Source organism: Mytilus trossulus, unplaced genomic scaffold (genome assembly GCF_036588685.1).
Source record: "Mytilus trossulus isolate FHL-02 unplaced genomic scaffold, PNRI_Mtr1.1.1.hap1 h1tg000211l__unscaffolded, whole genome shotgun sequence".
Classification (NCBI taxonomy): domain Eukaryota; kingdom Metazoa; phylum Mollusca; class Bivalvia; order Mytilida; family Mytilidae; genus Mytilus; species Mytilus trossulus.
This window is the reverse complement of record NW_026963311.1, coordinates 1,077,843-1,093,432: the sequence shown is the minus strand read 5'-3', so window position 1 is coordinate 1,093,432 and position 15,590 is coordinate 1,077,843.

The window sequence follows — 15,590 nt, the reverse complement described above, 5'->3', positions numbered from 1 at the left end:
GTATTAGCTTTTACCAGAAATTCGCCAAACCGAATATTGAAAGCAAGATCTAAAGAGTCACTATTCATTCCTTGTCATTAACAACAATATACCTAAGAAAAACCTATTCATTGTGATATTCAAGAAACATCCTGTATTCAACTTTAAGATATTTTAAATATTCATTTATAAATTTAATAATTCAATCACTTAAGGTGGATCATCTCTATATATTCTCACATAATTGGCAAAAGGTGTTTTATCATGCTTTTATTTTTAAAAATATAATAAAAGGTATAGGCCAAGGTGCAATTTTGAAAAATACCTGATTTTGCATATTAGATTATTCACAAAAAGAAAAATTTAATAATTCAATCACTTAAGGTGGATCATCTCTATATATTCTCACATAATTGGCAAAAGGTGTTTTATCATGCTTTTATTTTTAAAAATATAATAAAAGGTATAGGCCAAGGTGCAATTTTGAAAAAATACCTGATTTTGCATATTAGATTATTCACAAAAAAAACATTTCGGGAATGACAAGAAATCTTTGTGATAAAGTTTTGAAAATTAGAAATGTTTTATTTAATTGCTCTAAGAAAGTGTAAAAGATAGAATGGTGTCACAGAACTTGTTTACATGCTACAGGAAAACAAATCAAGGATATTGAATTTCTTGATACAAACTTTGATCTCCTCTTAAATGGCTAGTTGAAAATTTAATCAAACACAAGTACATATTTGGTGCTTATTAGAACAATCTGAATAATGTGATAAATCACTGCTTTTCTATATTTAAAAAGGTCATTAAGTGCCAATCTGCCTTCAAACTTGCAAATTAAATGATAAAACAATGAAAGAAATCGTCTTGTATATCCAAAAATATCGGCGCGGGACGTTTGCACTTTTTCATAGGATATTTGCGCTTATTTCTTTGAACACTTGCACTTCAAATCATGGGACATTTACGCTTCTTACATAGGACATTTGCCATTTTGCATTTTTTTATGACTTAACTCCTCTTTTATCCGGCCTTGGGCCTTTGATACAGACTGTAAATCTTTTTAAAAGATGTAAAGAAATCAACAATATCTTTCAATCCAGCATGAATTATTTGTGATGGTCTGTTTGTAAGGTCGTCAGCAGCCTTTCGTTTGCATACACTCGTAGCTGATGGCGCGCAATCTATCTGTCATCACATTGTGAGTGATAAGGTTCATTTTCTGACTCAAAATATATTTTTTTTAGTAGTCCAACTTAATTCTAGCATTACAATTTGTCACGGTACAACTCTCATAAAAGGTCTTCACTTTTAAGGGTTTGATCAAAACGATATAAAAATCCTCCATGGCATATGCCGGGTACATAGCTTTCCTTTTCTTGTTTCTATAACTTTAAATTCCTTGTCTAAGACTGTGAACATGTGAACTAACTAACGACAAATATAAGTTGAAATTATTTAAATACTGTATGATTACATCAAAATTAAAATTAAAGGTAGACGACTATAGATAAAAAGCGCAAATCTCCGTTCAATTTAATGCAGGTGAATCAAAATTAAAAGCGAAAATGTCCATAGTATTTTTCTAATCAAGATTGTGTATAGGAAATTATTTCACATTATTTCAATTCTATAAAATATGTTCAGTCTTAAACCATTTTTTGTTTGGAAGTTTACTTTAAAATACCAAAAACATATGGTTACTTCTCGCCTTGCTTCAATTAACCAGTCCAGCTTAGTGAACGACTTTAAAATCATAATATTTTGCCTCTTTGCCAAGACTGCTCTGATAGCTCGGAGAATAATTGGTGACGGTATGAGAATAAGTTATACAATATGGACTGTTTTTTGCAAGAACACACGCGTTCAATCCAATAGAAACAGATTCAGTATTGGAGCGTTTCAAGAAAAACAGTATTACTCAATTATCATATATAAGCTTCACTGTGAATTCTACATTGTTACACGAAATATGCACGAGTTTATTTGTTATAATATGTGCTATTGAACATTATAATAGTTTTATTTGTTTGCAGACATTTGAGAAAGTTCATATTTTATCTGCTGCTAGATAAACATCATCTGTTGTTATCAATTCGTACGATTATCTTACTATCTAGAATAATTATCGTAATAATACGTGTTTAAATTGGTGAATACATACATTGTTTAGCATATTACCTAACTGTAATGTGCTGTTCTAAAATACCAAAACACTACATCTTATGAGTTTGAAACATTAAAGAAAAAGTTATACTTTATGCAACACAGATTTACTAAATATATTGTACTAAATTTAGAAAAATCTTGAACATATTGAGCTTGGTTTATATGTTATCTTAAAAATGTTGTAAATGAAAACAAATAGTCGATACAAATAATAGTGCAACTGAGGCAAAGGGCCCCATAATGATCCCTAGCATTTGTAAATATCAAGTTTTGTAAGAACAATGCTATAACAAAGAAAAACAAAACCAAAATCCGTGGTATCCTATAAAAAAGGAAGTGACACTCCTCGTTGTTGCATTTAATTTATAATTATGAGCTGTATCACATAAGACTAATCAGATGCGATTGGAACTGCAGTCGTAAATGTATCATATATATGTCAAATCTATCCTTCAGCATAATGAACGAGAACGTTATTGTATCAAAATTTAAGCTGCCATTTCGTAGAAAGACACGAAACCCGAAACGTAAAAGGCTTTACACTACTATTGCTGTCCTTTGTTAAAAAAGGATTATGATAATAAAAAAACAACTACAATTTTAAAGTATTGTGAATTTCTGAACGTTTCTTGTAGGTTATTATGCACTAGATAAAGTCGTTTTGTTTCATGAATCTGCTGCATACTTTCTTTACAAAAATATCCACAAATAGTTGATAATAAAGATTTCCAAAAAATCTGTAACTGATGAACGCTTTCTAATTTTTCGAACAACCTTTAAGATAAATGTTCATATTTTGTACATTAATTTTTACACCCGGAGTAGTTAATATCTTCATTAAAGATACCAGGATTAAGACCTTGTACGTCAGATATGCGTTATGTCTACAAAAGACTCATTAATTACGCTCGAATAAAAAAGTAGAAGAGGCTATAAATATCGTAAACAGTTGAAGAGCATTTAGAAAAAAAACAAAATCGGAAGCTTTTGCTAAGAATAACGTTTTTTGAAGAAAAAAACCCCACTATAAACGACGAAAAAGTTGAACAAAGCGTTAAATGTTAACCACTGCTTCTTTTTTTCTTTAAATACTACTGTCTTAAAAAATTGGTATGCATATCTGAGTTTTTGCATAAGGTAAACTAGATATTCATAATAACTAAAGGTATAAGATCAATATAAATATACATGAACTTTGAAATGACTGGATAAGATCGATCTAGCTAGAGTAAAATAAAATTCGCCGAGTTCACACTGCTGACACTGTTGCAGACAACACACATTTTTTTTGTTTTATCTTAATCGTAATAGTAGCTATCCAAATACTTGTAAACAATTAATATCTGTTCTAAATCAAGCAACGACATTAGAAGGTCAAAATATCAAAACATAAGAATAAACTATACAAAAAACAAAATCACAAAAATACTGAACTCAGAGGAAAATCAAATTGGAAAGTTCTAATCAGATGGCCAAATCAAATAACAAAACACATCAAAAATGCGGACCAATATTTGGACATAATAGGTATGTGGTTACATGGTTAATGATTACAGAAAATATTAAAAGTAAAGAAGACACGTTGACGCAGACGCGTTACCTGCTCTGTTTAAACCTAGTGATTTGCTTGATTTTTTAAATTCCTGGATATGAATGAAATATTTCTAATTGAAAGTCAATAGAATAACCACCATACAAGCAGAAATCTTACAACACTATTCGTCAACACCTTGTTCCTCCAATCAACTATACATGTATGTAATTACACTTAAATATGAAACTATTACCTTTTACAAAACATACCAATTACTCTTATTTTGCTTTCAACAAAGGACCAGTTCGATTGTAATCAGTGCAAGTTAATTACATACATTATTGCAGACGGATGTTGTTGTTTTTTATCCCAAAAAAACCTTAATGAGCTTGAATGTTAGCTTTGATACCAAGGTCATTTGCCTTAATAGATTGAGTATGTCTAAGAAATAAAATATACATCAAGCACTAGTAACGTTTTTTTTTCAGAGAGCAGTCAAAACATAAAATCAAATAGTTGTAATATATGATACCTTTAGACTAAATTGAAGTTTTCATAAAAATGAACCTTAAACGATCTTTAAATAAAAATGCACAAATCAATGATAGATAAACTATTAAATAACAAATATACTAATATGATTTATGTCACAAGGAGAGAGACCCTTTCGTGTGTAATAAGTTTTGTAACGGTGGTTTTATATTTTATAGACACGTGTTCAATGAAATTGTAAGCCTGTATTTAAGAATTGAATGCTTCTTTTTGTAACTTCTTTGAGGTGTAAAAGCGTTGACCAAAGAATATTTTGTATGAAGCGCGAAAGCGCTTCATTCTAAAAATGAGCGCGCGGTCAACGCTTTTATAAAGTATAAGTAACAAAAAGAAGCATTCAATACTTATAATTACATTTTTAAGATATGATCATGAAAACACGTTTTTTTTTTTTATTTAATTCACCTGTGCACCTTATTGCGGGACCACGTGATATCATGAATGAAAAGTTTTTATTGATTAATGCAATTGCTTATGGAATAACACGTGATGTACAGTTAGCCAATCAGAATAAAGTATTATAATGCAAAATACATCTAATGTAATTATTAAAGAATAACAATCAGGAAGACATGTAGTACAGTGGCCATTTGATTTCGTGGTTTTGCCAATCTTTGCATAAAGAGCCTATAGTTATTGTGCAATTAGTTGATCATTTGAATTTGTGGTTCGTCCATACCCACACAAATCACGAAAATTGGTATCCAACGAATGATACGGAATTCATAGTACATTATTTTCGAATTATATCCAAAAAACGTTTACGTTCATAGTTTAGTTAACTTTTCGTTTGGTGTGGCCGATACTTGTATTTTGTTGAAAGTTGATCGTATTCAAACACAATTGATTATTTCTTACATACAGTGTATTATATTATTTTTTTAACACTGTATGGCTCTACGGATGTCAAATCTAATCATTATAGAATTTCAATGTGATACAAGGAAGATACTGTCATGGTTGTTTCGAAGGCAAACTTGAATGTCTCTACTTTCATTTAAGATTATATGTAATTATGATCCTTACACGACATTTTTCTTATCAAAGGTCTATAGATTCTATAATCTCTTTTAACTTATTAGTAAATTAAGATAGATTTAATGATAGAAATATATCGATTTTCCTCCATTAATCGATAAGTTCTACACAAACTATTATTAATGGTACTGTATCCATCATCTTACATTAATTAAAGTAGTATGGGTGTCTATCACACAGGCAATTGTTTCAGATTTTTTTTAATCCAATATACCTTATTATAACACGTATTATATTAAGGTATATAGAGGAAAACAATTGAGACAAGTGCCAGGGATCATTCCCTCTCCTGGATTGTAAATAACTTAAGGTCCAGATTTTTTTTATCGAATGAGCAAAATTTGTTGAGGAATGCACATAACAAATGTGAAATTTCATTTAAAGCATTTTCTGCAAGATATCTTCTCGTACTTTTTTTTTTTTTTTACAATTCTATCATTTAGATAAGCTTCTAATCACATAAGGATGTTTTTTTCCTGTGCATTCCATATAGAATGTGTCATTTTGTCACAACCTGTATCGTGGGGAAATTCTCGGCTACCTATGATTTTAATTATATTTTTGAAACAGATATATTATATTTGAACAGCGGTATACTACTGTTGCCTTTATTTATATACTACCTTTTGGTTTTATAACAAAATATGACACCTTGCATGTTTAAGCAATGACATAGCTATATAATATAAGGAATCATGACATTTCCCTTGTGTATATATTTGTATTGTATTGTTTATATGCACCAAATCCTCAGGATATAAATGGACAATTCATTAATAAATATAGCAATTATTTTCAATCACAAATATAATTCACTCAACAGCACGCCCCTTTATTCTTCAAACTAAAATTACAATACGCAGTGTTTGAGAATGAAAGAGAAAACAAATAATTAAAATACAAATTATATTCATTTGTTTAGCGATAACAGAAAAAGTCTTATGAGTTAATATACCCCCCTCCACAAGTTCAAACTGTTTTATAAATCAGTTTAAATGAGACAAAATCACTCAAATCAAACTTATGGTATGAATAGAGATTGATATCTGCAAGGAAACCAATCACTCCTAAGTGGAACAATACAGTTTTGCAAAACATACGTAAGGTGTCATTAATGCATTGTATATTCAATTTGTAAGAGAGCACTCAGAGTGTGCTTACCAATAACCTCTGTAAACAACCTTATTTCTTCCAACATTATGCCCATGATAGGTAATGGTAATAATGAAAAATCTCTGATTGTCTATATCCCATGTCTGGATCCAAGTTTTTTAATTTTTTTTTATATTACATAAAATTGACACACGTTCCATTATGCCATGTAGAATCGGACACACTGTAATTTTAACACCGGTTAGCAAAACATTGAGACATTAACACATTATTAATAATTACAAATTATAAAATTGATTTATAACAATATATAACACCTTGCTTGTTTTGGCAATGACTTAACTATTTGATTAAGTACGAATCCTGACATTTCCCTTTTGTATGATTTGCAATTTGTATTATTAGATGACAACGCATTCAGTCTCTTATTCTATGGATCATTATTATATGAGTTTTGAAGGATTGACATAAAGGTTTCAATTCTTGATGGTAACGCTATAACTCATGCCGACATTGCAAAATAAAAGGCAGGTTTTATTGATACATGCGCGGTAAGCATGTTATCAATATTTGAGTAACAACCTTTAAATACAAGTACTAATGTACAATATATTAGGCTGCCTCTATTGTTTATGTAGGATTGACACTTATCCAACAGAGCAGAAATAGTGTTGATTTAAGGAATTTTATATACTACCTTCAATAACAAAACCCACACCGTATTATCAGCTATACAATGCCTGGGCGAACTATGAAGTAATGGGCAGATATGCTAAGGACCTATTTTTTACAAAACAGTAAACGAAAATTTTTATACCAGACAGTAACCGAGGACAAAATCACTGAATAACTGGCTTCTTCCAGACATGTCGAACATCTAAAATGATAACAAGGTTATGATGCAAACTATAATGGTATCTCCCTGTGCTAAGAGAGAATCTCTGCATACTAAAATTATAAAAGGTGAATTGTTACCAGCAACGTACAATGCATTCTCATCACTATTCTAAGGATGTAGTTAATTATTTCTGACCTTCATCCCTAAGACTTTCTTTAAAGAAACTACATATTAACTAATTACAAAATTGGTATTTCCTCTTATAATGTCAAGTGAACTTCTACCATTAATCAAGGAAAAAGATCTGACCAATGATACCAACATTAAATTTGAAAGGGTAAATACAAAATTCAACTAGAGGCTCTTAAGAGCATGTGTCGCTCACCTTGATCTATGTGCATACATGTATTAAACAAAGGAAATAGATGGATTCATGACAAAATTGTGCTTGATGATGGTGATGCGTTTGTAGATCTTACTTTACTGAACATTCTTGCTACTTACAATTTTCTCTATCTATAATAAACTTGGCCCTTTAGTTACAGAGGAAAATATTTTGTAAAAATTTACAAAAATATACCAAATTAATGAAAATTGTTAAAAATTGACTATAAAGGGCAATAACTCCTTTAGGGGTCAACTGACCATTTTGGTCATGTTAACTTATTTGTAGATCTTACTTTGCTGAACATTATTGCTGTTTACAGTTTATCTCTATCTATAATAGTATTCAAGATAATAACCAAAAACAGCAAAATTTCTTTAAAAATTACCAATGGGGGGCAGCAACCCAACAACCCGTTGTCCAATTTATCTGAAAATTTCAGGGCAAATAAATATTGACTTGATAAACAATTTAACCCATTGTCAGATTTGCTCTAAATGCTTTGGTTTCAGAGTTATAAGCCAAAATCTACATTTTACTCCTATGTTATATTTTTAGCCATGGCAGCCATCTTGATTGGTTGGCCGGGTCACCGGACACATTTTTAAACTAGATACTCCAATGATGATTGTGGCCAAGTTTGGTTAAATTTGGCCCTGTAGTTTCAGAGGAGAAGATTTTTGTAAAAGTTAACGACGACGACGACGGACGACGGACGTCGGACGCCAAGCGATGAGAAAAACTCACTTGGCCCTGTGGGCAAGGTGAGCTAAAAAAGGAAGAGAGTGAAAAAAACTTCAATGACAGAAAATAACGGCTAATATTTCAACTTAAAAGGTAATTGTCAAAAGAGTATTAATGTGCTGCGGCTACGATGAATGTACAGTGTTAGTTGTTATGTTGGTATATAATTGTTCGCTTGATCACTATCGTCCTGAATATGCATAAATATTTATCAATGAATATCTATCAAATGAACACTATCAACAAACAGATGTCTTAACAATAATATCCAAGGTAACAAATTCTCTCAATTATAAGGGCAAGACATCCGAAAGCAGTTGCTTTTCATACCCCCCCCCACCAAAAAAAAAAAAAAAAAAAAAAATACAACAAACAAACAAAAAACCACATGATATACATTTGTATGGTTAATTGACAAACATCCAGTACAATTTTATTCTGTCTTATTAACAGTCATTTAGATGGATGTTCTTCTTCTCGGCATATCAAAACGTTAACGAGGCTGAATGTAAGCTATGATTGAGAGAATATACGAGATACCAATGATGTTTGTCTCTTTTTGACTGAACATTGTACGATATGAAATACGATAAAGTCTTAGAAATGTTACACATATTTCGATAAAATTGGACAGTATTTTCGTTCTGAGAATAATCACGATATAGAATGAATGTATTTGCTTTCAATCCTGGTATCTATGATGAGTTTATTTACAAATAACTGTATAAATGATCATCGTTGTTCTCGAGCAACTCTTATTACTTGATGAAACAAGATTATGTTTTTTATAAAGTGATAATTATTTTCAATAGTTGTTATTTCTCACATTGGTTATCATAGTTTTTATTCATTTGATTTGAAGACTTTAAGTTCCGAAAGTAATTGGACATCTTTTCTATAAAGCCAGTATAAGAGATAATAATTGAAGAATATAAGATGGTTTTATTCATACCTTTTTTTAATGATTTTAGTCATGTAGTGTCAATAATTCTATTCTTAGCCGCGTTATATTCTAGTATTTTTGTGACCAGTTAATTCAATATCACCATTCATTATGTTCAAACAAAACTGATTATTCCTCAAGGAGTTTATCGTGTTTAATCATTCTACAAACAATCAGCTAACACAATAAGGAGAATTAATCTAAAAACTACATGACTTCTTGGTATAAGGGTGTATTGAAGTATTGATAGCTCTATTTCTACTTTCAAACGTTGGGCACGCGCGATGTTCCTACAACCCCTACGATTTAAAACAGAATCTCCGAAATTTCATCCGCAAAACAAAATAAAAATGTTAGAAAACACGAACCAATATTAAAACAAATTCAATATATGTTTTGAATTATGATTTTACAGCTCTTGATCATCTCCTAAGTAATATCTAGTATATTTGAGGATTAAAAAAAGAAAGCTATGTGAAAAAAACGGATGTCCCCATCCAACGTTACATTTATGAAAAACTGTTTAACTCTTTATGTATAGTGATCATATTTCTTATTCTCTGATCTTCTTGATTCTTGACAGGAACAACGACATGTGTCGTTTCTTTGTGGCGTTAAAGCCGTTATTTTACCATTTTTCATTTGACTCGACTGCATATTATAGTAGAAATGAATAAAAATAGTAAGACAATAATAATATCTAACAAAAGTACAAATATTTGCCTCATGTGAGTTCAAATATTGCTGATTCAATAAAATCTTCTCTACACAGTCGTTTTTCAAACGGTAGCCATTTTGTCAAGTTGATATTTCATTTTTCAAAGCAGTTAAGGCATATTTTTTTATAATTGATCAAAACAAAAGTTAGATATACGAAGAGTAAAAAATGCCAAGATTCTTTCCTTATTAACTACATATTTGAGTCTTAAAGAAAAAAAATGCTTCCATACATTACAAAACGGTAGCCAATTTTTCCAAATGTCTGAAAACGTCTAAAATCCTAAAGACGCTTATTTCCGCCGTTAAATGTGCTAAAGTTTTAATTAAATGTTTATGATAATTAAAACAAATCGTGTTATGAAATTTGGTGAAAGATGTTAATGATTGCTGCCGAAAAAAAATAGTGCATGTTGCTAAAGACTTCGCCCGAGTAAATAGGTTCGACACAGGTTAAATTTTGAAATTTTTATTAATTGTATAGCTTTTAACGATTTATTTAAAAGAATTTTGAAATTTATGTTACGGAAGTACTCCGAAATAGATCATTTAAAGTCGTCACTTCAGTTAGGTGCAATCACCAATATCAAAACACTTAATACCAGTTCACGGAATGTTTTACTTCGAGATTTGTCCTGCTATTTCGTGATGAAAGTACTAGCGAAGCCGGAACTTTTCGTCAATATAAACTTTTGCATGAAATGGAGGTAATTGAAAGACGAATCCCAAACAGCAACGAAAACCGTTTCATCGAATTAAAAAAAAAAAACGGGATTATATTTTTATTTGCCGTTTTCGCGGACGACCAAGGAGTAGATAACTATATTTTAAAATGTATATATCTGAAGATGACTTGGGAAATAATTCCCAAGCCAAGGTTCGAGTAATTGAAGGGGTGTATTTCGACAACTTATGTGTCAGGGAAAATACAATTCTATTCAAATTTAACCAAGGGTAAAAATGTTCGATTTACTTGCAGAGTGTCAGATATATTTGTATTGGGGATGAATTAAGATATAGAAATTTTACAATGACAGATGATATGCAACTTGAATGTTAAACATCCTATGATAAAAAAAAAATGAAAACCGTATACATGTACTTCCGTCCCATCTTTCCTTCCTACATTACTTGCGACAGTTCTGCATTTTAAGTTGAAATAACTTAAAGGGTAAACATTATTATATCGATTTCCACAACTCGAGGTATTTTTTGATAAAATAATATCAAAAAATGAACAGAACCAGAATCAACCAACAATATAAAAAACCGAATAAAACATGCAAAAATTTATCGAAGTTAAAGACCCTCTTCGACGTCGCATTTTAAGTGTAACGTGTTGTGGGAAAATCGTGCCCAACGTTTGAAAGTAGCATTAGAGCAATTCATTCTTTAATACACCCTTAATGCAAGAAACCTTGTAGTATACGCTTATTTTGAGGGAGATGGGATGCTTAGCTGGCAAGTTAGGCTCGCATGTTCACATAGTATTAATTTAATTTAATAACCTAAATTGTTTTTTTATAAAATATATAAGTTTCTCACCAAAGGTATTCAAAGAAGGTATCCAAAGATTTAGCGACGATGCAAATATCAAACTTTACAATATAAATAAATATCTTTAACCAATGAATTCAAATAGCAAAAGCTATGCAATTAACAAATATATATACTTATTAAGCTTCATGTAAATTATTTAACAATAAAATGCATTAAATATGAAATTTGGAGTTTTACCAAGGGGGCTAATAATTGAATAATAACACTGTCTGCAACACAGAATTTCGGGGACTCTCCCTCTGGTATCTTTCCTCCCTCTTTTATAGCTGACTATGCGGGGGCTTTTCAAATTATCGGGGGCATTATGATGACGTATAGTTGTTAATATCTGTGTCATTTAGTCTCTTGGCAATCATAATACATATTCTTTTATATATAGCGATGTCGTTATTACGACATAGCGATGTCGTTATAACGACATAGTGATGTCGTTATTACGACATGATATGTCGAAATTACGACATAACGATGTCGTTTTAACGACATGTTATGTCGAAATTACGACATAGCGATGTCGTAATAACGACATAAATTATTTTTTTGGAATGGCCCTTATCGGCTTCCGTACTTAAGCTACACGATATAAAAAAGAATAAATATTATTTGTTTTGGGTGCAATCATTAATGGAACTGATAATTCGCGTTTAGCAGCCAGTGTATATAAGAAAAGAAGATATGGTATGATTGCCAGTGAGACAACTCACCACAAGCGACCAAAATGACACAGAAATTAACAACTATAGGTTACCGTACTGCCTTCAACAATTAACAAAGCCCATACCGCATAGTCAGCTATAAAAGGTCCCGAAATGACAATGTAAAACAATTCAAACGAGAAAACTAACGACCTTATTTATGTACAAAAAATGAACGACAACCAAATATGGTACACATAAACAATCGATAACCAATGAATATCAGTCTCCTGACTTGGGACTGCACAAACATACAGAACCTGGCGGGGTTAAGCATGTATGCGGGATCCCAACCCTTCCCCGAACCTGGGACAGTGGTAAAATAGTACAACATAAGAACAAAATATAAAAACCAGTTGAAAAAGGCTCAACTCATCAGATGGACTTTTGTCAAAAGTAGCTAAGAAACATCGCTGATAAATAATTCACTTACTTATGACCTTCAATTTTATCGCATGCACATGTCGTGTTCAGCCATTAGAAGTGAAATAATGCCATCATTGAAAATAAAACAAAGATGAAACGTTTCGTTGACTGAATAGATATAAATCATTCTTCTACATGTAAAAACGATGATCAACTTATTTCTTTAACCTATAACATGAAATTAAACAGACCTAGATAAGTCAAATTACACGAGGTCACTACGATAGTTACATGTATGTTTATGTTTATATCAGGACTGATGGGAATTATATAAGGACATATCGTTTGCACGACAAGGTTAATCATATTTTCCCCATTTTCCACTGTGAAGTTCAAATACAAAAATCACAAGGCACTTCAAGATTGGATGAATAATACAACAAGAAAGCTCCAATTTATATAACTACTAAATGGAAACCGAAACTCATTCGTTAACGCAACAACATTATGCATATCTCTAAAATTGAAGAAATCGGTATTGGGAAGGAAAGAAGATTTTAGAATGAATGAATCATAACCAGAGGTTTTTGCTTCGAATTTTGCCGTTTCGAAATTTCAAAATCATAATCTGACTTAAATTGCGCCAACGTTTGTAAAATAGTAATCAATTTGATCTGTGGTGTCATTTATTTTGTTGTAACGCATGGAAAAACGTTGCATTGCCCTAAACGACCGATAGTATACATTAAAGTAATTTCAATAACGACTTGCAAAACAAAAAACCGAACGCAATATTTTTACTTGTTGATAACAATTGACATTTATTTAACCAAAAATTAAAGAAAACATAAGCATGAAAATCCTTTTTGTCAGTTTAAAATTAAACATTTATGAATTTTCAATTTAGAGGCAGTAATATATATGTAAGTTACTATATTGCCAACATGCTCCCTTGGATCTCGTAAGGTCGAATATAGTAAAACATTTGTCATTTAATTTGCAGGGAAAAGAATCTTAATTAAATTGAGAGTTGATTCATTTAAGGGGTTCCAGGGAATAAATCTGTTTTTTAATATAGGATTTCGCTATTCTTTTCTGTAAATGAACTCTATCCTATAGTTAAAACAATACAGGGCCACAGTTCATTTATAGTACGGTGACTGAGTAAGGAAAAGTCGCTTATTTAAGGAGTTTAATTGTCATTCGGACTATACGGCGATAAATCACAGTATTGGTAGTTCAAAGGTTAAACTTAACATTTTGACTTGTCGTCAAAAAATCGTACAGTGCAATTTTCGTAAAATGGGCTTTGAAGTACGTTACTTTCCTTGAACGAAAAATCGACTAAGAAAAGTTTTGAGGTCAACATTGTAAAATAACATCCGTGATACGATTTCTGTTATTATATACATTGTTGTTAACCTTATTCATGTTATTTTAACGATTTCAAATAAAGTTTAGCAAAATTAATTCGTTATTAAAGAGTTTTTGTAAAAGTTTAACACTACGAATACTTTGCATTTAATAGAGTACGTTGCAATTTAATTTCAAATTTTTTTTAACGCAAAATATAAAATAATTAAAAGTTTATATAATATTTCATACATTTGTACCTTTATTAATCAATAATATCAAATTCATTTGTCTCAGAGCACTATTTCAGCAATTCAAGCCAGACAAAATTCATAACTCTCATATGACGGAGCTATTCGAAGCTCATATACAGCCTCATATAGATACATATACGCAATTGGGATGTGATGTATTACTTACATTTACATACTGGGATATGTTCATTGAAGCAGTAGACATTTAGCTGTCAAATGTTAGAGCAGAACGAGAGGGAAATTGGTCTCTTCCTTGAGATCGTCATCTCAAATGTAACATTATATTTTTGTAACCAACCGTACCGCACGAAGGTGGATACTCGATATGCTTCAATTTGCTGAGAATTAACATTCGATCACCTTTTAAAGATGGCTACTTTGCTTTTTAGACAGATTCCTCGACATTTAACAGTACGTATACTATGACATGACAACAGAAAAGACCGTTATAAAAGCCTCAAGGGGATTAGGTGGCTCTGTAGGCATAACAAATCAAAAGTCTGCGCTTGTTAGATGGACCCTTACTAGACATTTCATAGAATCCATTAGTCGTGTAATGCTGAAAAGGGATGGAATTGCTGCAAATTCTGCAAATTCACAAGAAGAAACAAAGCCAACAGCAATGAAAAGAGATGAAGAACATGTTATTGCCATTGTGAACCATCTAAATGATCCATGACTGATCCCTTTGGTGTAGAATCCCACCCTCGATGTCTTATCAATATCTCTTCTTAAATGCATGCTTCAAGACATATTCGAGGTTCTTTACGCACAATTGTCGAAGAAGGCTTGAACATGTCTAAACATTTTATCACTAGTGCTCTTTCTTAAGATCACAAGGAGTTTTTATAGTCCAATATCAAAGTCAAACACAAACCTTAAATATAAATCGGGGGAAATACTTTCAGGTCGCATAAATCCATAACTTGTGATTAGACGTGCACTGATTTCGGCAAAATGTAGAGATGATGTTATCATAGAACATGTGTTGTCGCACCCCGCGGCATTCCATTATCCCCTTTTCAAAATGACGGCACCATGAGAAAATCATGCAAGTCGGATTTTGTGAAGCATTTCGAATCGTAAATCTCTTGTGCACTTTCCCTACCTTCCTTTATACCATCACTCACAACTTACATAAGAGATGGTATGGCATTGATTCAATTTATTAATGCTAAAAGAGGTAAAACATACGGCGACCTTGCAGCTTACTATTAAAAAAATATGTCCCAATGAATTTCTATGGCGCACATAGTAGCACATGTTTTTGACCACTACGACACGAACAACTCTATAAAGTTTGCCGAAAGGGAACGCCGCACAGAGACTACATGCAGCTTCCATCAA